We start from the raw sequence: 17,848 nt of genomic DNA, 5'->3' as shown, positions 1-17,848 counted from the left end.
CGAAACAGCAAGTTGTTTTCAAATACAAATTTCCTTTTAATAGCTAAAAATATATTTGTGTTACTGCAAGCTAAAAATACTAAAGGCCGTTTGTTACTTTGTTTAAGAGAGTATCATTACACAAGTGTTGATTAAAGCAATTGCTTGTCAATTTCTATGATTTCCTGCAACCTTCTAGCAACCCGTGTCTGGATAGTGGTGTCTGATTACTAAGGGGATGCTCCATGTATTATAACCAAAATCTGTTATAATGCGGTCCGTAATAACGAGGGTAGACTGTAATTGATTCTGGTAAGTTTAAGCAGAACTGGTGCCTATGGAAAGTCACCCACTTTCTCCAGTACGAGTGCCTTGCTCCATGAGATGAAAACCACCATCTTGTGAACCACAATTAGCTAAACTCAACTCAAAGCCAACTCAACACTCTCTGAGACTGTCTGAACTGTTTGAACAAATGCTAGTTTGCATGTGGCTTAGGTAGGAATTAAGAGATTGTTGAAACCCTGTATTTTAATTCTGTCCCAGGATCCCCATGCTTTCTCAGCAGAACTTCATTCCTGGTTCTGCCTTTTGTGATTAGTTTGTAATTGGGCTATGACAACTGGAACCTCCCATCTTGCTCCTAATGCTTCTCCAGCCACAAGCTGTTATACTTAACATTGGCACTAGCTCTTATTCTAAGCACGTTTTTAACACAGTCGCAGCAAATGCCTTGTAGCTGAATTTTAAAATGCTAATAAAGAAAACATCACCTCTGTTGCTAATTTATTCTACTGGTCCCCAGACGTATTAGATTGCCAATATTTCAAAGAGTGAGATGCACCTATTGCTATTCTTTAGATGAACCTTGACTTCAAATTCGTATTGAAAACAATCACAGGGATTTCACATCAGAATGTCCTTACCTTTCTGTAATGTTAATGAACCTCAATAAATATGGTTACAAAAGCTTATTTTTCCCCTGAGAGCTCAATAAATAACTGCATCTAAGGTTTCATCCCCGAGTTAATTAACTTAGGTGATCAATGGGACTGAATAACACTGTTTAGGGACAGGGAAAGTAACTAAAATTCCCTTGATCAGATCTATACACTGATATCTGTCAAAGTGATGTGAATAAATACTCAGTGACAATAGGAGTCAGCTTGTTAAATTGTAGGAAGGAAGTGCAGATGCTGGTTTAAACTAAAGATAGACACAAAAAAACTGGAGTTACTCAGCAGGACAAGCAGCATCTCTGGAGTGAAGGAATGGGTGACGTTTAGGGTCGAGACCCTTCCAACGTCACCCATTTCTTGTCTCCAGAGATGCTGTGAAAGTCTGGTTGAGAATTTGCTGATTGTAGGAAAGTAGGAAATTGTTCCTGAACCTAGCGGCGTGGGGCTTCTGTACCTCCAGCCTGGTGGTCGCAACAAGAAGAGGGCATGACCCAGTTGGCGAGCATCCTTGGATCAGTTCAATTGGTTATGATATGACTTCCAAACCTGCTAGCCAGTTGTGTATTTAGTGTAGCTTTTGCTGCACCTACTGCTCATATTTTCCATTGCTTTGCAATAGCCTGGCTCAGATCTGGGAGGATGAAGTAGTTTGGTGAGAGCATTCATGGCCTATTAATCAAAGGCCTCTTGTAATGTCCACATGCTTCCTGACCTGCTGAATTACTCCAGCACTTTGTGTTTTGCTCAACATTCCAGCATCTGCAGTTCTTTGCGTGTCCTGTTGTAATGTATAAGGATCACATAGTAGGCTAGAAACATACCTGCCCATGAATTTCTGAGAAAACTATTGATAGATGATAAAGTCATGCTGCCATTTGTCAATGCTGTCATACTTTTGAAATGCCTAAAAAATACTCTGCCATTTGGAAGTTTTCAAAAACTGCTAAAAGATTACCTTTTTAATTTTAAAAAGCACATTAAATTAATTTTAAAGAATTAAAGCATTACAACAAATAAATAATTCAAAAATGTCATTTATTCTTATCTATCTCTTTTCTTATGAATTCTCCACTGAAGTAAATGTATTCCAGAATCCTGTATCAAATTTAGTTTAGTTATGTTTTGTTTATTGTCACATGTGCAGTGAAAAGCTTTTGTTTAGAGCTAACAAGGCAGCGGAAAGACAATACATGATTACAATTGAGCCATTTACAGTGTAAAGATACACGGTGAGGAAATAACATTTAGTGCAAGGCAAAGCCAGCAAAGTCCGATCAAGGATAGTTCGAGGGTCACCAATGAGGCAGATAGTAGTTCAGGACTGTTCTATGGTTCTGGCAGGATGATTCAATAGACAATAGACAATAGACAATAGGTGCACGAGTAGGCCATTCGGCCCTTTGAACCAGCACCGCCATTCAATGTGATCATGGCTGATCATCCCCAATCAGTACCCCGTTCCTGCCTTCTCCCCATATCTCCTGACTCCGCTATTTTTAAGAGCCCTATCTAGCTCTCTATTGAAAGCATCCAGAGAACCTGCCTCCACCACCCTCTGAGGCAAAGAATTCCACAGACTCACCACTCTTTGTGAGAAAAAGTGTTTCCTCGTCTCCGTTCTAAATGGCTTACTCCTTATTCTTAAACTATGGCCCCAGGTTCTGGTCTCCCCCAACATCGGGAACATATTTCCTGCCTCTAGCGTGTCCAAGCCCTTAACAATCTATGATTCACTCTCATCCTTCTAAACTCCAGAGTGTACAAGCCCAGCTGCTCCATTCTCTCAGCATATGACAGCCCCGCCAATTAACCTTGTAAACCGACGCTGCACTCCCTCAATAGCAAGAATATCCTTCCTCAAATTAGGGGACCAACACTGCACACAACACTCCAGGTGTGGTCTCACTAGGGCTCTGCACAACTGCAGATGGACCTTTTTGCTCCTATATTCGATTCCTCTTGTTATAAAGGCCAACATGCCATTCGCTTTCTTCCCTGCCTGCTGTACTTGCATGCTTACTTTCATAGACTGATATACAAGGACCCCCAGATCCCGTTGTGCTTCCCCTTTTCCCAACTTGACGCCATTTAGATAGTGATCTGCCTTCCTGTTTTTGCTACCAAAGTGAATAACCTCACATTTATCCACATTAAACTACATCTGCCATGCATCTGCCCACTCCCCCAACCTGTCCAAGTCACCCTGCATTCTCATAGCATCCTCCTCCCAGTTCACGCTGCCACCCAGCTTTGTGTCATCTGCAAATTTGCTAATGTTACTTTGAATCCCTTCATCCAAATCATTGATGTATATTATAAATAGCTGCAGTCCCAGCACCGAACCTTGTGGTACCCCACTAGTCACTGCCCGCCATTCTGAAAGGGACCCGTTAATCCCTACTCTTTGTTTCCTGTCTGCCAACCACTTCTCTCTCCATGTCAGCACTCTACCCCCAATACCATGTGCCCTAATTTTGCCCACTAAACTCCTATGTGGGACCTTATCAAATACAGATGCCTGATCCAATCTAATATAGGATCTGTGAGCAGATAACCATTATCAATGTAGGGCAATCTCAGCAGGTTTATGGTCCACTGCTGGACTCAGTACCGTGTTTGCCAGCTGGATATCCGCAGTCAGTTTGAGATTTGCATGTTCTGATGCATTTGTGGTAAAGTCCCAAACCTGCCAGAATTTCCAAGGCAAATTCTGTAAAGTTTACCATGGTACCACTGGTATTTCCCTGCAAGAATTACCTTATATTATTCGATGATGCTAGCACCTCCAATGCTTCCCTATCACTCATTTCTATCCCACTCTTTATAGATCTGCTCAGTTTTGGCCACATTAGAGTTGAGATTTTTTATTTTTTTATTTTAATTTTTTAATTTTTTAAAAATGTGTTTATAATATTGAAGGAAAGATACAACACAGCTGGCATAATGCATTACAATTCTCTCCATTTAGTTTTTTATATATAACAACAGTTACCCTCACTCACCCTCCCTGAACTCCCCTTGGCAGCTGATGTGTTCACAATACAACATATCACAAATACAGATGCACATTTTGAAAGCAATACCTCTACATTCTTGTGTTCAAAAGGGAACTGCAGATGCTGGAATATCGAAGGTACACAATTGCTGGGGAAACTCAGCGGGTGCAGCAGCATCTATGGGGATGGGGTCTGAAGAAAGGTTTCGGCCCGAAACGTCGCCTATTTCCTTCGCTCCATAGATGCTCCTGCACCCGCTGAGTTTCCCCAGCAATTTTGTGTACCTCTACATTCTTCCAAGGCGCAGGCCCATACATACCCACAACATGTCAGATGGTTCAGAATACACAAACTCATTATGCATCAACCATCCTGTGAGGTAATCAACATTTGTGTAAACAAAAATAAGTAAATAAATAAAAATAAAACATAAATAAAGGCAGATCCCCAACTACAATCAAGTGCCCTCAGTCAGTGGGTAGTTCTTTTAGACTCTCAAAGTATGACAAAAAAGGTTCCCATTTCGAATAAAACATTTCCACAGACCCCCTCAGTGTAAATTTAATCTTTTCTAGTTTTAGAAAAAACATTACGTCCTCCAGCCAAGCGGCAGCAGATGGAGGAGTGGTAGATTTCCAGACCAGCAAAATTCCTCTGCGGGCCAAAAGCAATGTGAATGCAATGATGTCAGACTGGTTTGCATTTAAACCCAAAGTTTCATCTGCTACACTGAATACAGCTACAAGTGAACTGTTGAGATCTTATCTGGATTGAATCTTAGGAAGCCAAAAATGCTGGAGAAACTCAACAAGGGAGGCGGCATCTATGGAGCAAAGGAAATAGGTGACGTTTCGGGTCGAGACTCTTCTTCCGACTGATGTGGGGATGGGGGGGACTGGAAGAAGAAAGGAAGAGGCGGGGACAGTGGGCTGTGGGAAAGCTGGGAAGGAGCCACCGGGAGATCAGGTTGGTTATTGCGAACTGAGCGGAGGTGTTAGGTGAAGCAATCGCCAAGCCTACGCTTGGTCTCACCGATGTAGAGCGGCTGACACCTAGAGCAGTGGATGCAATAGATGAGGTTGGAGGAGGTGCAGGTGAACCTCTGCCACACCTGGATCCTTGGGTCCTTGGATGGAGTCAAGGGGGGAGGTAAAGCGATAAGTGTAGCATTTCCTTCGGTTGCAAGGGAAAGTGCCAGGAGAGGGGGTGGGTTAGGTGGGAAGGGACGAATTGACCAGGGAGTTACGGAGGGAGCGGTCTCTGCGGAAAGCCGAAAGGGGAGGAGATGGGAAGATGTGGCCAGTGGTGGGATTCCGTTGGACGTGGCGAAAATGTTGGAGGATTATTTGTTGTATGTGATGGCTTAGTAGGGTGCAAGTTGAGGACAAGGAGGACTCTACCCTTGTTACGAGTGGGGGGATGGGGAGTAAGAGCAGAGTTACGGGGTATAGAAGAGGTGAGATCCTAATCTATAGTAGTAGAGGGGAACCTAAAGAATGAGGACATCTCCGATGCCCTGGTTTGGAACACCTCACCCTGGGTGCAGATGCGGCATAGATAAAGGAATTGGGAGTAGGGGATGGAGTCCTTACAGGAAGCAGAGTGGGAAGAAGTGTAGTCCAGATAGCCATGGGAGTCAGTTGGTTTATATTAGATGTCGGTCAGTATTCTGTCACCTGCGATGGAAATAGTGAGGTCTAGAAATGGTAGGGAGATGTCGGAAATGGTCCAGATGTAGTTGAGTGCCAGATAGAAGTTAGTGGTGAAATGGATGAAGTCAGTGAGTTCTGTATGGGTGCAGGAAGTAGCACCAATGCAGTCGTCGATGTAGCTGAGGTAGAGGTCTGGGATAGGGACATAGTACGCCTCGGAATCTTGATGGCTTTTTGTGGATGCCATTCTTTATTTTGTCAGCTCCTGTTTTAAGAGAATGGGCAAACTGATTGTGTTAATAGACCAGTGTTAAAAAGGGGAATTGCTTCTTTTTCTCTTGGAACCCAACAGTTGACTGAGGAAGGATTACACCACCTGGTAATAAGCCATTGAGGTTCAGAGCATGACATTTCTTGCAGACAGTCAAAGGAAAAACATTGGCTGCACTCATTGTACTAGCATTCATGATGTCAGGAATGATCCAGGAAGTTCAAGTCTATTAGAGGTGAATGTTAGGAACAGTTGTGACCGAAGATCTAATGTGAGTGCTATAGATATGAGTTTTTACAACTCCTTGCTTTATGTATTGACCAGCCCAGGAATTGTAATAAACTCTAATTTTCATAATAATCTTGTGCTGTTTACTTGGTGTGCATTTCCGGCATTTTGTGGTTTTATTTTTATAATTCAGATTTCCACCGACTATGTTCCACAAGAGAGAGTCTACCATCTTGGCATTCAATGGCATTACCATCACTGAGTCCCCACCATCAAAATCCTTGGGGTCACTACTGACCAGAAACTCAACATGAATACCATAATTATAAATGGAGGTCGGAGGCTGCCACCTTGATGCGAATGACTCACCTCCTGATATCATTTGACCTTTGAAACATCTACAAGTGAACAAGAAGGGAGCGTGATGCAATGCTCTCCAGTCACTGAGAATGAGTGCAGTTCCAACAGCTCTCAAGAAGCATGACACCATCTTGAATAAAGCAGCCCACTAGTGTGCACCATCTACAGTTTGCACCACAGTTACTCAGTCAGAGTCCAGTACCTCCCAAACCACTACATATCACCAAGAAGAGCTATGGCAGTAGGTATCTGGCAACACCACTGCCTGCACGTTTCCTTTCAAGTTGCATCAAAATCCCCACTTGGAAACATATCGTCGAACTCGCATACAACTGGGTCTAAATCTTGGAAATTCTTCCCCGATAAAAAAGGAGATCCTTCAACACAAGGACTTCACCACCATCATTCCACGAGCAATTGGGATAGAATAGAAACACTTACTTATGTGGACACAAACACACACATTGAGCCAGTACTCACTGGAATTTAGAAGGATGAGGCAGGACCTCATTGCAAACTTACCGAAAAGTGAAAGGCCTGGATAGAGTGAATGTGGAGAGGATGTTTCCATTAGTGGGAGTGTTTAGGACCAGAGGCTATAGCCTCAGAATAAAAGGACGTCCCTTTAGAAGTGAGATGAGGAGGAATTTCTTTAGTCAGAGGGTGGTGTATCTGTGGAATTAATTGCCACAGACGGTTGTGGAGGTCAAGTCGATTGATATTTTTAGGGTGGAGATTGACAGATTCTTGATTAGTAAGGGTGTCAGGGGATATGGGGAGAAGGCAGGAGAATGGGGTTGTGAGGGAAAGATAGATCAGCCATGATTGAATGGCGGAGTAGATGTGATGGATCGAATAGCCTTATTCAGCTCCTAGAGCTCCTGAGGCATCTTGGTCAGCATTAACAAAGTGAGCTGAAGCGTCTATTTCAATGCTACATGGCTCTGTAGCTCTATGATTGGAATTTGTGGTGCCACAGCGCAGAACGTGACACAATGCTATGTGTGATTTCAGAAATAGTTTCTATTTGTGAACTCTACTGCAACATTTGGCAAGGAACAATGCCAAATTTTGATTCATTCTCTATCACTCATTAGCAAATACTTTTAGTTCATTAGATAAAAGGCAGCAGATGTCAACAGCCATGATGCTTAATATGGTATTTGATAATGGAAAGTATTTCTATCTTTGAAACAGATGAAAACTAGTTCACAGAAATAGCTGTGAATAGCTTCGTCATGAAGTTACAACAGAAATTGCACCCAGAGTAATTAGCAAAAATTGTGTTGTAGATTTACAAAGCACTGTTGACATGTAAAATATTCGTCATTTTCTGACGCACGTCTTATAGTTTAAAAATAAAGTTGTCAATTTCACATTGGGCAGTGGCATAGCAGTAGAGCTACTTCCTTACAGCACCCAAGACCCGGGTTCAATCCTGACCACAGGTGCTTGATTGTACAGAGTTTCACGTTCACCCCATGACATGCGTGAGTTTTCTCCGAGATCTTCGGTTTCCTTCCACACACCAAAGATGTACAGGTTTGTAGGTTAATTGGCATGGTATCAATGTATAAATGTTAAATTGTCCTTACTGTGTGTAGGATCGCTGGTCGGTGCAGACTCAGTGGGCCGAAGGGCCTGTTTCCACGCTATATTTCTAAATTAAACTAAACTAAAAAAATAGATTCAGGAGCTAATGTGACCCTGAATATACTAAATGCAGGCAGATGTACTTTTGTTCAGGATGTTTTCATGTGTTGCAATTTGAATCTGTTTCAAAGCCACGTTCTAATAGCACTGATATGATCCATTTGGCCTGTTGGTGACTACAAGTCATATTTTGATGTTTCCAATTCGAAGGAATAACAAGATCCTTTGCTTAATCATCAATGGTTATAAATTAGCCTTAAATGATGAGTTCCTGCAAACATATCCAAGGCTCTTTTGTCATTCAACTGAGCATGAATGTTTTTGCTGTTTATCACATGCATCATAGACTTGTTGTCAAGGAAATTGACTTCGAGGAAAATTAAAGGAAAAATGGAAACTTTGAGGTTCGTTTCAAGAGGCTTTATTGCATGATATCATGGGGAGATGGCAGCAGTTAACTGCTCACCAGTTCTCTGTCTTTGCAGCAGAATTAGCTGACAGTAGGTGGCACGGTGGCGCAGCAGTAGAGTTGCAGCCTTACAGCGAATGCAGGGCCGGAGACAAGGGTTCGACCCTGACTATGGGTGCTATCTGTACGGAGTTTGTACGTTCTCTCCGTGACCTGCATCAATTTTCTCCGAGATTTTCGGTTTGCTCCCACACTCCAACGATGTACAAGTATGTAGGTTAATTGGCAATGTACAAGTATGTAGGTTAGATACAGCTATACAAAAATATACTTCCTCCTTGGTTATATATATTCCTGTTAGTACTATCCACTACACGGGCATTAATTATTTCATTAGTCATAATATAATTTTTGTTTATGTTAATCTTATTCAACAATAGATGGTTAATACAAGTCAAACATAATACAAGGGTATCTTGACATTATTCTATCTCAACTTTCAAGCCACTGCCCCTTCTCTGAGCCAATCATAAGCCCCTATTTACTGCAACGTTTCTGCACTACTAGCGGTAGGGGGAGCGGGTGGTCTACCCAGCTATTGCTGTTGTATTTTTGATCAGAATAGTTACCGACATTACAGGGTTAACTATTGTGATCCGGCATTCAGTAACTTTCCACTGAGAAACAAGCTTCCTTATCTATGTCCTAATTTGTTGTGCTTTATTCACCAATGCCACGCATTACCAGACGAGGGAAAACAATGCTAGAAGGGATCATGCGTCTGAAACTTGTTTTGTCAAATTCCCATGGTCTTCTTCTGCACCTGGTCAACGAGAGATGCTAATTACCACCTCTGCACACCCTTTCGTTACCTTATTTAATTCAGATCAAAATTAAGATTTTAACTTTTCTTCTACACTTGTTAATCACATCCAATATCCTAAGGTTGAGTACATTTATATGCTTCACCTCCGAGTGTTGTTTTCTGTTCTTCGATCTATAAGAAGCATAGTGTACAATGTCTAACTCACCATCTCACGAAATAAATCATGATTGGTTCTTTGGGGGTGGAGAAAAGTTGCACAAATCTTCAATTGTATCTGTTCATCTGCCATTTTTCTGAAGAATGGTTATGTCGTTCCTGGACACCAAAAGCAATAAGATACTCTAAGTGCCAGCTCTACAATCTCTCATAGAGAAAAATATGTTTCAAATACAAAACAAAATAGTCCCCTTTTTGGCAAAAAGAAGAATTGGTCTTGGATTGATTAAATCTGATGTTGATTCCTGGAGACCGATTTTATTTCCAAAACCATGAAATTAATCAAACTGATGGTATCCTGTGTTTCTGAAATGAGCAACACTAATGGTGGCCTTTTATGGACACGGACAGCAAATCCATTATAAATAAAAGCACTTAAGCATAGATGTAGTATGAACAAATGACAAACAGAATCACTGAGTGCAGTTAAAGTGTGAGGTAGAAGTACAATTAAGGAAAGTGGTTAGATAGAATCAGAGGTCTTCAATTTAGAGAATAGATTTTATTGACTCTGGTGAGCAATGAAGTTTGTTGATTACGGTGTCCTGAAAAGACCTAGCCTTCTTGTATATTGCAAATTAGCTGTCACTTTGCAATAGTCTTGAAATATAAACTTTAACAAACTCTTTTAGGGGCAAGTGAGACTACTTATCCTAGGAATTTGGCTTGCAGCTAATAATGAAGGTCTATCGTGTAAAGTTTTTGGATAGTTTGCTTGCTTTGTTCCCGACAGCAAAGTATGCCCTAATATTTCCCTAATTAAATCACCAAAACAGAGATCCCATTTGAACATGGTAACAAAATGGATTTATCTTCCGAATTCACTGCTAAGAACAGTAAGATGAGGGTCTTATCGAGTCATAAGAAATCTGTAACATAGAAACATAGAAACATAGAAATTAGGTGCAGGAGTAGGCCATTCGGCCCTTCGAGCCTGCACCGCCATTCAATATGATCATGGCTGATCATCCAACTCAGTATCCCGTACCTGCCTTCTCTCCATACCCTCTGATCCCCTTAGCCACAAGGGCCACATCTAACTCCCTCTTAAATATAGCCAATGAACTGGCCTCGACTACCCTCTGTGGCAGGGAGTTCCAGAGATTCACCACTCCCTGTGTGAAAAAAGTTCTTCTCATCTCGGTTTTAAAGGATTTCCCCCTTATCCTTAAGCTGTGACCCCTTGTCCTGGACTTCCCCAACATTGGGAGCAATCTTCCTGCATCTAGCCTGTCCAACCCCTTAAGAATTTTGTAAGTTTCTATAAGATCCCCTCTCAATCTCCTAAATTCTAGAGAGTATAAACCAAGTCTATCCAGTCTTTCTTCATAAGACAGTCCTGACATCCCAGGAATCAGTCTGGTGAACCTTCTCTGCACTCCCTCTATGGCAATAATGTCCTTCCTCAGATTTGGAGACCAAAACTGTACGCAATACTCCAGGTGTGGTCTCACCAAGACCCTGTACAACTGCAGTAGAACCTCCCTGCTCCTATACTCAAATCCTTTTGCTATGAAAGCTAACATACCATTCGCTTTCTTCACTGCCTGCTGCACCTGCATGCCCACTTTCAATGACTGGTGTACCATGACACCCAGGTCTCGCTGCATCTCCCCTTTTCCTAGTCGGCCACCATTTAGATAATAGTCTGCTTTCCTGTTTTTGCCACCAAAATGGATAACCTCACATTTATCCACATTATACTGCATCTGCCAAACATTTGCCCACTCACCCAGCCTATCCAAGTCACCTTGCAGTCTCCTAGCATCCTCCTCACAGCTAACACTGCCCCCCAGCTTAGTGTCATCCGCAAACTTGGAGATATTGCCTTCAATTCCCTCATCCAGATCATTAATATATATTGTAAATAGCTGTGGTCCCAGCACTGAGCCTTGCGGTACCCCACTAGTCACTCCCTGCCATTGTGAAAAGGACCCGTTTACTCCTACTCTTTGCTTCCTGTTTGCCAGCCAGTTCTCTATCCACATCAATACTGAACCCCCAATGCCGTGTGCTTTAAGTTTGTAAACTAATCTCTTATGTGGGACCTTGTCGAAAGCCTTCTGGAAGTCCAGATACACCACATCCACTGGATACACCACATCCACTGTAAAAAGCACTTCACTCAGAGTCATGCAGTCATACAGCATAGATACACGCTCTTCAGCCCATCTTGCCCATGCCGACCAAAAAGGCCCATTTACATGAGTTCCACCTACACTTGTTTGCATATAAAGAGTGCTGAGGCTTTGAGAGATGCCAACTGTGATGTAAATAAGCCACATAGTTGGGCTGGAAGAAGCATTGATGACAACACCATAAAGAACAGCTTTGATAGATGATAAACCATTGCTGCATGTCAAAACTGTCAAATCCTTTAACATCTTCTGGATTCTCCTAACATTCAGGGCATATAAATATTATTAAAAAATTAAATAAATGATAAAATGTAAAACTCATGAATGTAATATCGTTAAATAATTGCAAGCATTACAGGAAAGATAATTTATAAAATGTCATTATATTCTTAACGTTCTTACCCCTGCAAAATCACTTTTCAAATGATTGAGCTGAAGAATTAAGTGCCAGGTGTAATCTATGGCTTACGTTTTGGGGAACTCTAACGAGCTTGTGCTCCACCGCTGATCTATATGTGCCATCCAGTTGCACTGGCAGGAGTTTAGCATCAGTAAGTTCAGGACTTCCATGTTAGGAGAAGTATGTGGTGAGATCCTGAATTGAGTAGACTAATAATGGTTAATGCCTGCAGCTCATAATGCAACAATCGCTGTTAAAATTGCATCATCAAGTAAGTCCGATCTCAGTTGACTTGTGACAGAAAGCAAGAGAGAGGTTTAACACCAATAATATTGGTTGCTCCTATGCTAACCATGATTTAATAATACTGAATAAAACTCAGCAAAGTTTATAAACTTTTATCTGCTAGTACACTGCCAAGTTTATTACCATATTCGACTTTAAAGTATGATCATTGTGATTTTTCTTTTCAACAAGCACTCTACAAAGTGAAAAAATCATGACATTTGGTGTAGTTCCCCAAGCACCAAATAATCGCAACGGATTACTTGACAACTGGTTAAGTGATTTCTGCTTGACTTAATGTGAATGGCTTGTTATCATTGAAATTTAATTTTCATATTTTGTTTCCTCTGTTAATTTTAACAAAATGAACTTCTAGTTATGGTAATGGATTAATCACAATTAGGCATTCTCTGTTGCAATTAATGCTTGGAGATGAAAAGTAGCCTGTGTTTAACATTTAAAAAGAGTATAACAAAGTTTCAATGTGTAGGAAGGAACTGCAGATGCTGGTTTACACCCATGATAGACACAAAATGCTGGACCCACTGAGATACTCCAGCATTTTGTGTCACAACAAAGTCTGAAGCTGATTTTTCCTGAATGGACATATCCACATTAATTCTGGGCAGGTTTCGAGTGGCACATGCTTTCTAGAGAAAAGCTTCTTTCACATCAGCAGATAAACACAAAAAGCTGGAGTAGCTCAGTGGGTCAGACAGCATCTCTGGAGAAAAGGAATAGCTGACATTTCAGGTTGAGACCCTTCTTCAGACTGAGAGTCAGGGGAAAAGGGAAATGGGAGGTACAGGTGGTGATATAGAGAGATATAGAATGAATTAATGAAAGATATGCCAAAAAGTAATGCTGATAAAGGAAACAGACCTTTGTTAGCTGTGGGTTAGGTGAAAACAAGTTATAGACACATCGGGCTCTTTGCCATACCAATGGGTGACTTCCTACAGTAAGTGGGTGGGAAGTCTACCAGAAAGAAGTTAGGTATTCTTGGTTGCCATGGAATTGAAGTTTGTTGTGGGACCAGGTTTTCAGGAGGTATTGTGAGAAGGGATAACACACGGCAGTGGAAGCCACAGCTTTCTTTTGCTGCATCAACAGAATTCCAGATCTTCCAGTCCTCACAAGATGCATTCAGGACAAATGATTTGTTTGGCTTCCTCCACAGTAGATCCTGACGGTCTTCAGCTTAGTAGACATACTGTTTGATTTCTCTGCTGAAGGCAGAGTTAAAACTACAGTCGGAACGCAATGACAAAAACTCGACCCAAATCAGCACATTAAACTTCATTAAAATGCAGCCAATGAGCAGCCAGCAATGAGAACATATCACTAAATGTTGTTTGGCTAATGGGAAGAGTTAGTACTCTCTGAGGCCCAGGGTCAGGCCATTAGTGGGACTCAGGCAATTGAGACACAGTTTGGAATATAGCTAGTTTATGATGCCCTGAACAGCTTCTGACTTCTTATGGCATTATAGAAGTTTTTCAGCAGAGAAGAAGGACATTCAGTCCTTTAATAATGTAGTGTCTTTCCGCAGACTGGTTAGCACGCAACAAAGGCTTTTCACTGTACCTCGGTACACCTGACAATAAATAAAAAAACTAAACTAAACTAAATTAAACTAAACTGTTGATCCTGTGCTGGCTCCTTGTAAGAGCAATGTTACGGAAAAACTTTCAATTTCTTGGGTCAGTTTTAAGTTACTCCTGGATGCCGATAATAAGTAAGCAGAGAGTGATCAATATAGGATTCGTGTAATTGAACTTCGATGTTATTTTCCCATGGGTTACATTTAAGATGCTGATCTAGTTTCAAGCTGATGTGCTGCCTGCAAATATACTGAGTCTGACGAAGGGTCTCGATCAAAAACATTGTCTGTCCATTCCCTCCCCAGATGATGCTTGATCCGATGAGTTTCTCCAGCACTTTGTTTTTTGCAGAATATTCCAGCATCTTGCGGGTCTGACAATGTATTGAATTTCCCAAACCATGTGTAGGTGTACAGCATAACACAGGGCAAGTATATGTTCATGCCATAGGAGCAGAGGTAGGCTATTAGCCCAATCAAGTATACTCTGTCATTCAATCATAACTGATCTATCTTTCCCCCTCAAACCCATTCTCCTGCCTTCTCCCCATAACCCTTGACATTCTTACTAATCAAGTATCTGTCAATTCCACCTTAATGACTTGTCCTCCATAGCCGTCTGTGGCAATGAATTCCACAGATTCACCACCCTCTAGATACATAGAAACATAGAAAATAGACTCGAGCCAGCACCACCATTCATTGTGATCATAGCTGATCGTCCCCATTCAATAACCCGTGCCTGCATTCTCCTCATATCCCTTGATTCTACTAGCCCCTAGAGCTCTATCTAACTCTCTTAAATCCATCCAGTGATTTGGCCTCCACTGCCCTCTGTGGCAGGGAATTCCACAAATTCACAACTCTCTTGGTGAAAAAAAAACCTCTTACCTCAGTCTTAAATGACCTACCCTTTATTCTAAGACTATCTAAGACTTATCCTGGTTATGGACTCGTCCAACATTGGGGACATTTTTCCTGCATCTAGCTTGTCCAGTCCTTTTATAATTTTATATGTTTCTATAAGATCCCACCTCATCCATCTAAACTCCAGTGAATACAAACCTAGTCTTTTCAATCTTTCCTCATATGACAGTCCAGCCATCCCAGGGATCAATCTGGTGAACGTACGCTGCACTGTCTCAATCGCAAGGATTTCCTTCCTCAAATTAGGAGACCAAAACTGTACACAATACACCAGATGCGGTCTTACCAGAGACCTATACAACTGCAGAAGAACCTCTTTACTCCTATACGGAAATCTTCTTGTTATGAAGGCCAAGATTCCATTAGCGTTCTTCACTGCCTGCTGTACCTGCACGCCAACTTTCAGTGACTGATGTATAAGGACACCCAGGTCTCGCTGTACCTCCCCCTTACATAAATTAACCCCGCTGAGATAATAATCTGCCCCCTTGTTTTTGGCCGCCAATGTGGATAACCTCACATTTATCTTTATTATACTGCATCTGCCACACATCTGCCCACTCACTCAACCTGTCCAGGTCACCCTACAACCTCCTAACATCCTCTTCACAGTTCACACTGCCACCCAGCTCTGACTAAAGAAATTCTTCCTCCTCTCCTACCTAAATGTACATCCTTTTATACTGAGGCTATGCCCTCTGGTTTGATACTCTCCCACTAGTGGAAACATCCTCTCCACATTCACTCTATCCAAGCCTTTCACTGTTCGGCAAGCACCCTTGTCCCTCACATCAGGATCAACAAAGGTCATTGTCACTTTGAATTGATTTAAACCCCATCTAGGGTTGGGATTCCAGATTTTCCGAGGCTGAAATTGCCTAGCAATACCTGGTTCATCTGTAACTGACAAACAAATGCCGTCTCACTATCAGTAGCAAGTTTGGGTTAACTCATTTCAGCCCATGCATCATTCTCTGCAGCCCGTTTGTACCTCTCAACTTTACTGTAATATTATTTACTTTAGATAGTAGAGCCTTCTGATCAGCACAGCATAAGAGCAATGTATACTTTTATTTTCTAAATGGTATAGATCGAGGAACTAGACACCCTCATTCAGGCTTAAGTAGTTCTCAACTGCAATGCATCCAAGACTTAGAGAAATTTTGTTTTAATTCCCTCTCTCCACACCTCCATCCCACTACAAAAACCAAAGCTACAATATTGTATTTGCAGGCAGAACACTGACAAATGGGACTGGGCTTTATTGAGGATCCCAGCCACTTTATCATCTTGTCCACATCCTAACAACATTATTTTATTGCTGTATTTTTTGGATGTAATCACCAGGCTGAATATTTGTAGCTGAATGAATAAGAAGACACTCACAGTCTGGAGATGGATGAGACCCTTCAGGGCCAATACTATTTGACTGTTATTAATTTGGTTTGTTCTGTTCACCATTTGCTGTCTGGCTGGTTTCTAACAAGGAGCTGGCAGCTTCAAACAGGAGAGAATCTATCACTATCCATAAATCTAACAGACAGAGTTAATGCTTGTATTATTCCAAACTACCCTTCGGACAGTTGAGACTGACCAACATTTCGTGAGTCCGAATATACAGTATAGAAAAAGTCGGTATCGGGACATATGTGAACAAACTTTTGTACGGATATATTTAAACTATTTCTGGGTGTCACCATGACGCAGCAATTGAGTTGCTGCCTTACAGCCAGAGACCTGGGTTCGATACTGACCACGGGTGCTGTCTGTATAACGTTTGTACGTTCTCCCTGTGACCACGTGGGCTTTTTCCAAGTGCACCGGTTTCCTCCCACACTCCAAAGAAGTACAAGTTTGTCGGATATTTGGCTTCGGTAAGTTGTAAAAAACTGTCTCTGTTGTGTGTAGGTTAGTGAATGGGGTGATCGCTGGTCGGCTTGGCCTCGCTGGGCCTAAGGGCCATTTTCAGTGGTGTATCTATAAACTAAACTAAACTAAACTACTCTATCGAGTGGTGGTGCCATCGAGTGTGGCTGATAGTCTGCAGCTGTCTGTCCTTTCATTCTTTTGTTATTTTTAGTCTGTTTTAAAGGTTGTTTTTGGAGGTCTTTTAGTCTTTTTTATGTGGGGGAGGGGGAAACTGTTTTTCTTAGTCACTTCCTGATCAAGGATGCGACTATTCTCCGAGCCGCATATTCGCTCCCCCTCCTCGCGGCCTACCACCGGGATTGGCGCGGCCTTTCCTACCGGAGACCGGCCAGAGCCTCTGCTTCAGCAGCGGCGCGGCAGTGGATTCCATCGCGGAGCGAGCGATGCCTTACTGGGGTCGCCATGTGGGAGCTCCGGAGTGCTGGGACTGCCGGCTTTGAACACCATGGAGCTGTGGCCTGCGGAGCTTCCAGCCACTGGCGCCACTGACTTTCCAGCCGCGGTCGTCGCTGACTTTCCAGCCGCTGCCGGCGTTGACTTTCCAGCCGTGGGCGGCACTGACTTTAACATCGCGGAGCCCTGGGATCTCTCGCCGAGGTCGCCCACGTTGAATCTCCGCCCAGCTCGGCCTGTGGGCTTCGGGAACCGCGGTCTCCGGTAGGAAGCGGCCGATTAGGAGGCTTCAGGCTGCTGAGAGTGTTCTACCATTTGAGGGCCTGAAACATAGCGACTGCGGACGCCTCAAATTGGCCCCAACCACGGGTGAACAGAGGAAGAGGACTGAACTTTGGTGCCTTCCCTCACAGTAGGAAACACTGATTCCGCTGTGGGGGCATGTTTTCTATGTTTTATGGTAAATTCTATAGTGTTGTGTTTATCTTATTTGTGTGCTGCATGGTGACTCAAATTTCACTGCACCAATTGGTGTATGTGACAATAAATGTCCTTTGTCCTTGTCCTTTGTCCCAAACTAAACTAAACTAAACTAAACTATATTATTTGAGTCTTTTTAGTTTA

General features: G+C 42.3%; 1 long non-coding RNA gene across 1 annotated transcript; it reads right to left on the bottom strand.

Annotated features, from left to right (window-relative positions):
* Positions 1-3,911: 3,911 nt before the first annotated feature.
* Positions 3,912-4,277, bottom strand: LOC116977345. Its single transcript, XR_004413198.1, has 2 exons — positions 4,219-4,277; positions 3,912-4,021 (listed from the first exon to the last, which is right to left on the bottom strand). It is a non-coding gene; the product is annotated as an uncharacterized LOC116977345 (long non-coding RNA).
* Positions 4,278-17,848: the final 13,571 nt, after the last annotated feature.

This window comes from Amblyraja radiata, chromosome 9, assembly GCF_010909765.2.
Source record: "Amblyraja radiata isolate CabotCenter1 chromosome 9, sAmbRad1.1.pri, whole genome shotgun sequence".
Classification (NCBI taxonomy): Eukaryota; Metazoa; Chordata; class Chondrichthyes; order Rajiformes; family Rajidae; genus Amblyraja; species Amblyraja radiata.
This window is presented reverse-complemented; position numbering and strand designations above follow the sequence as displayed.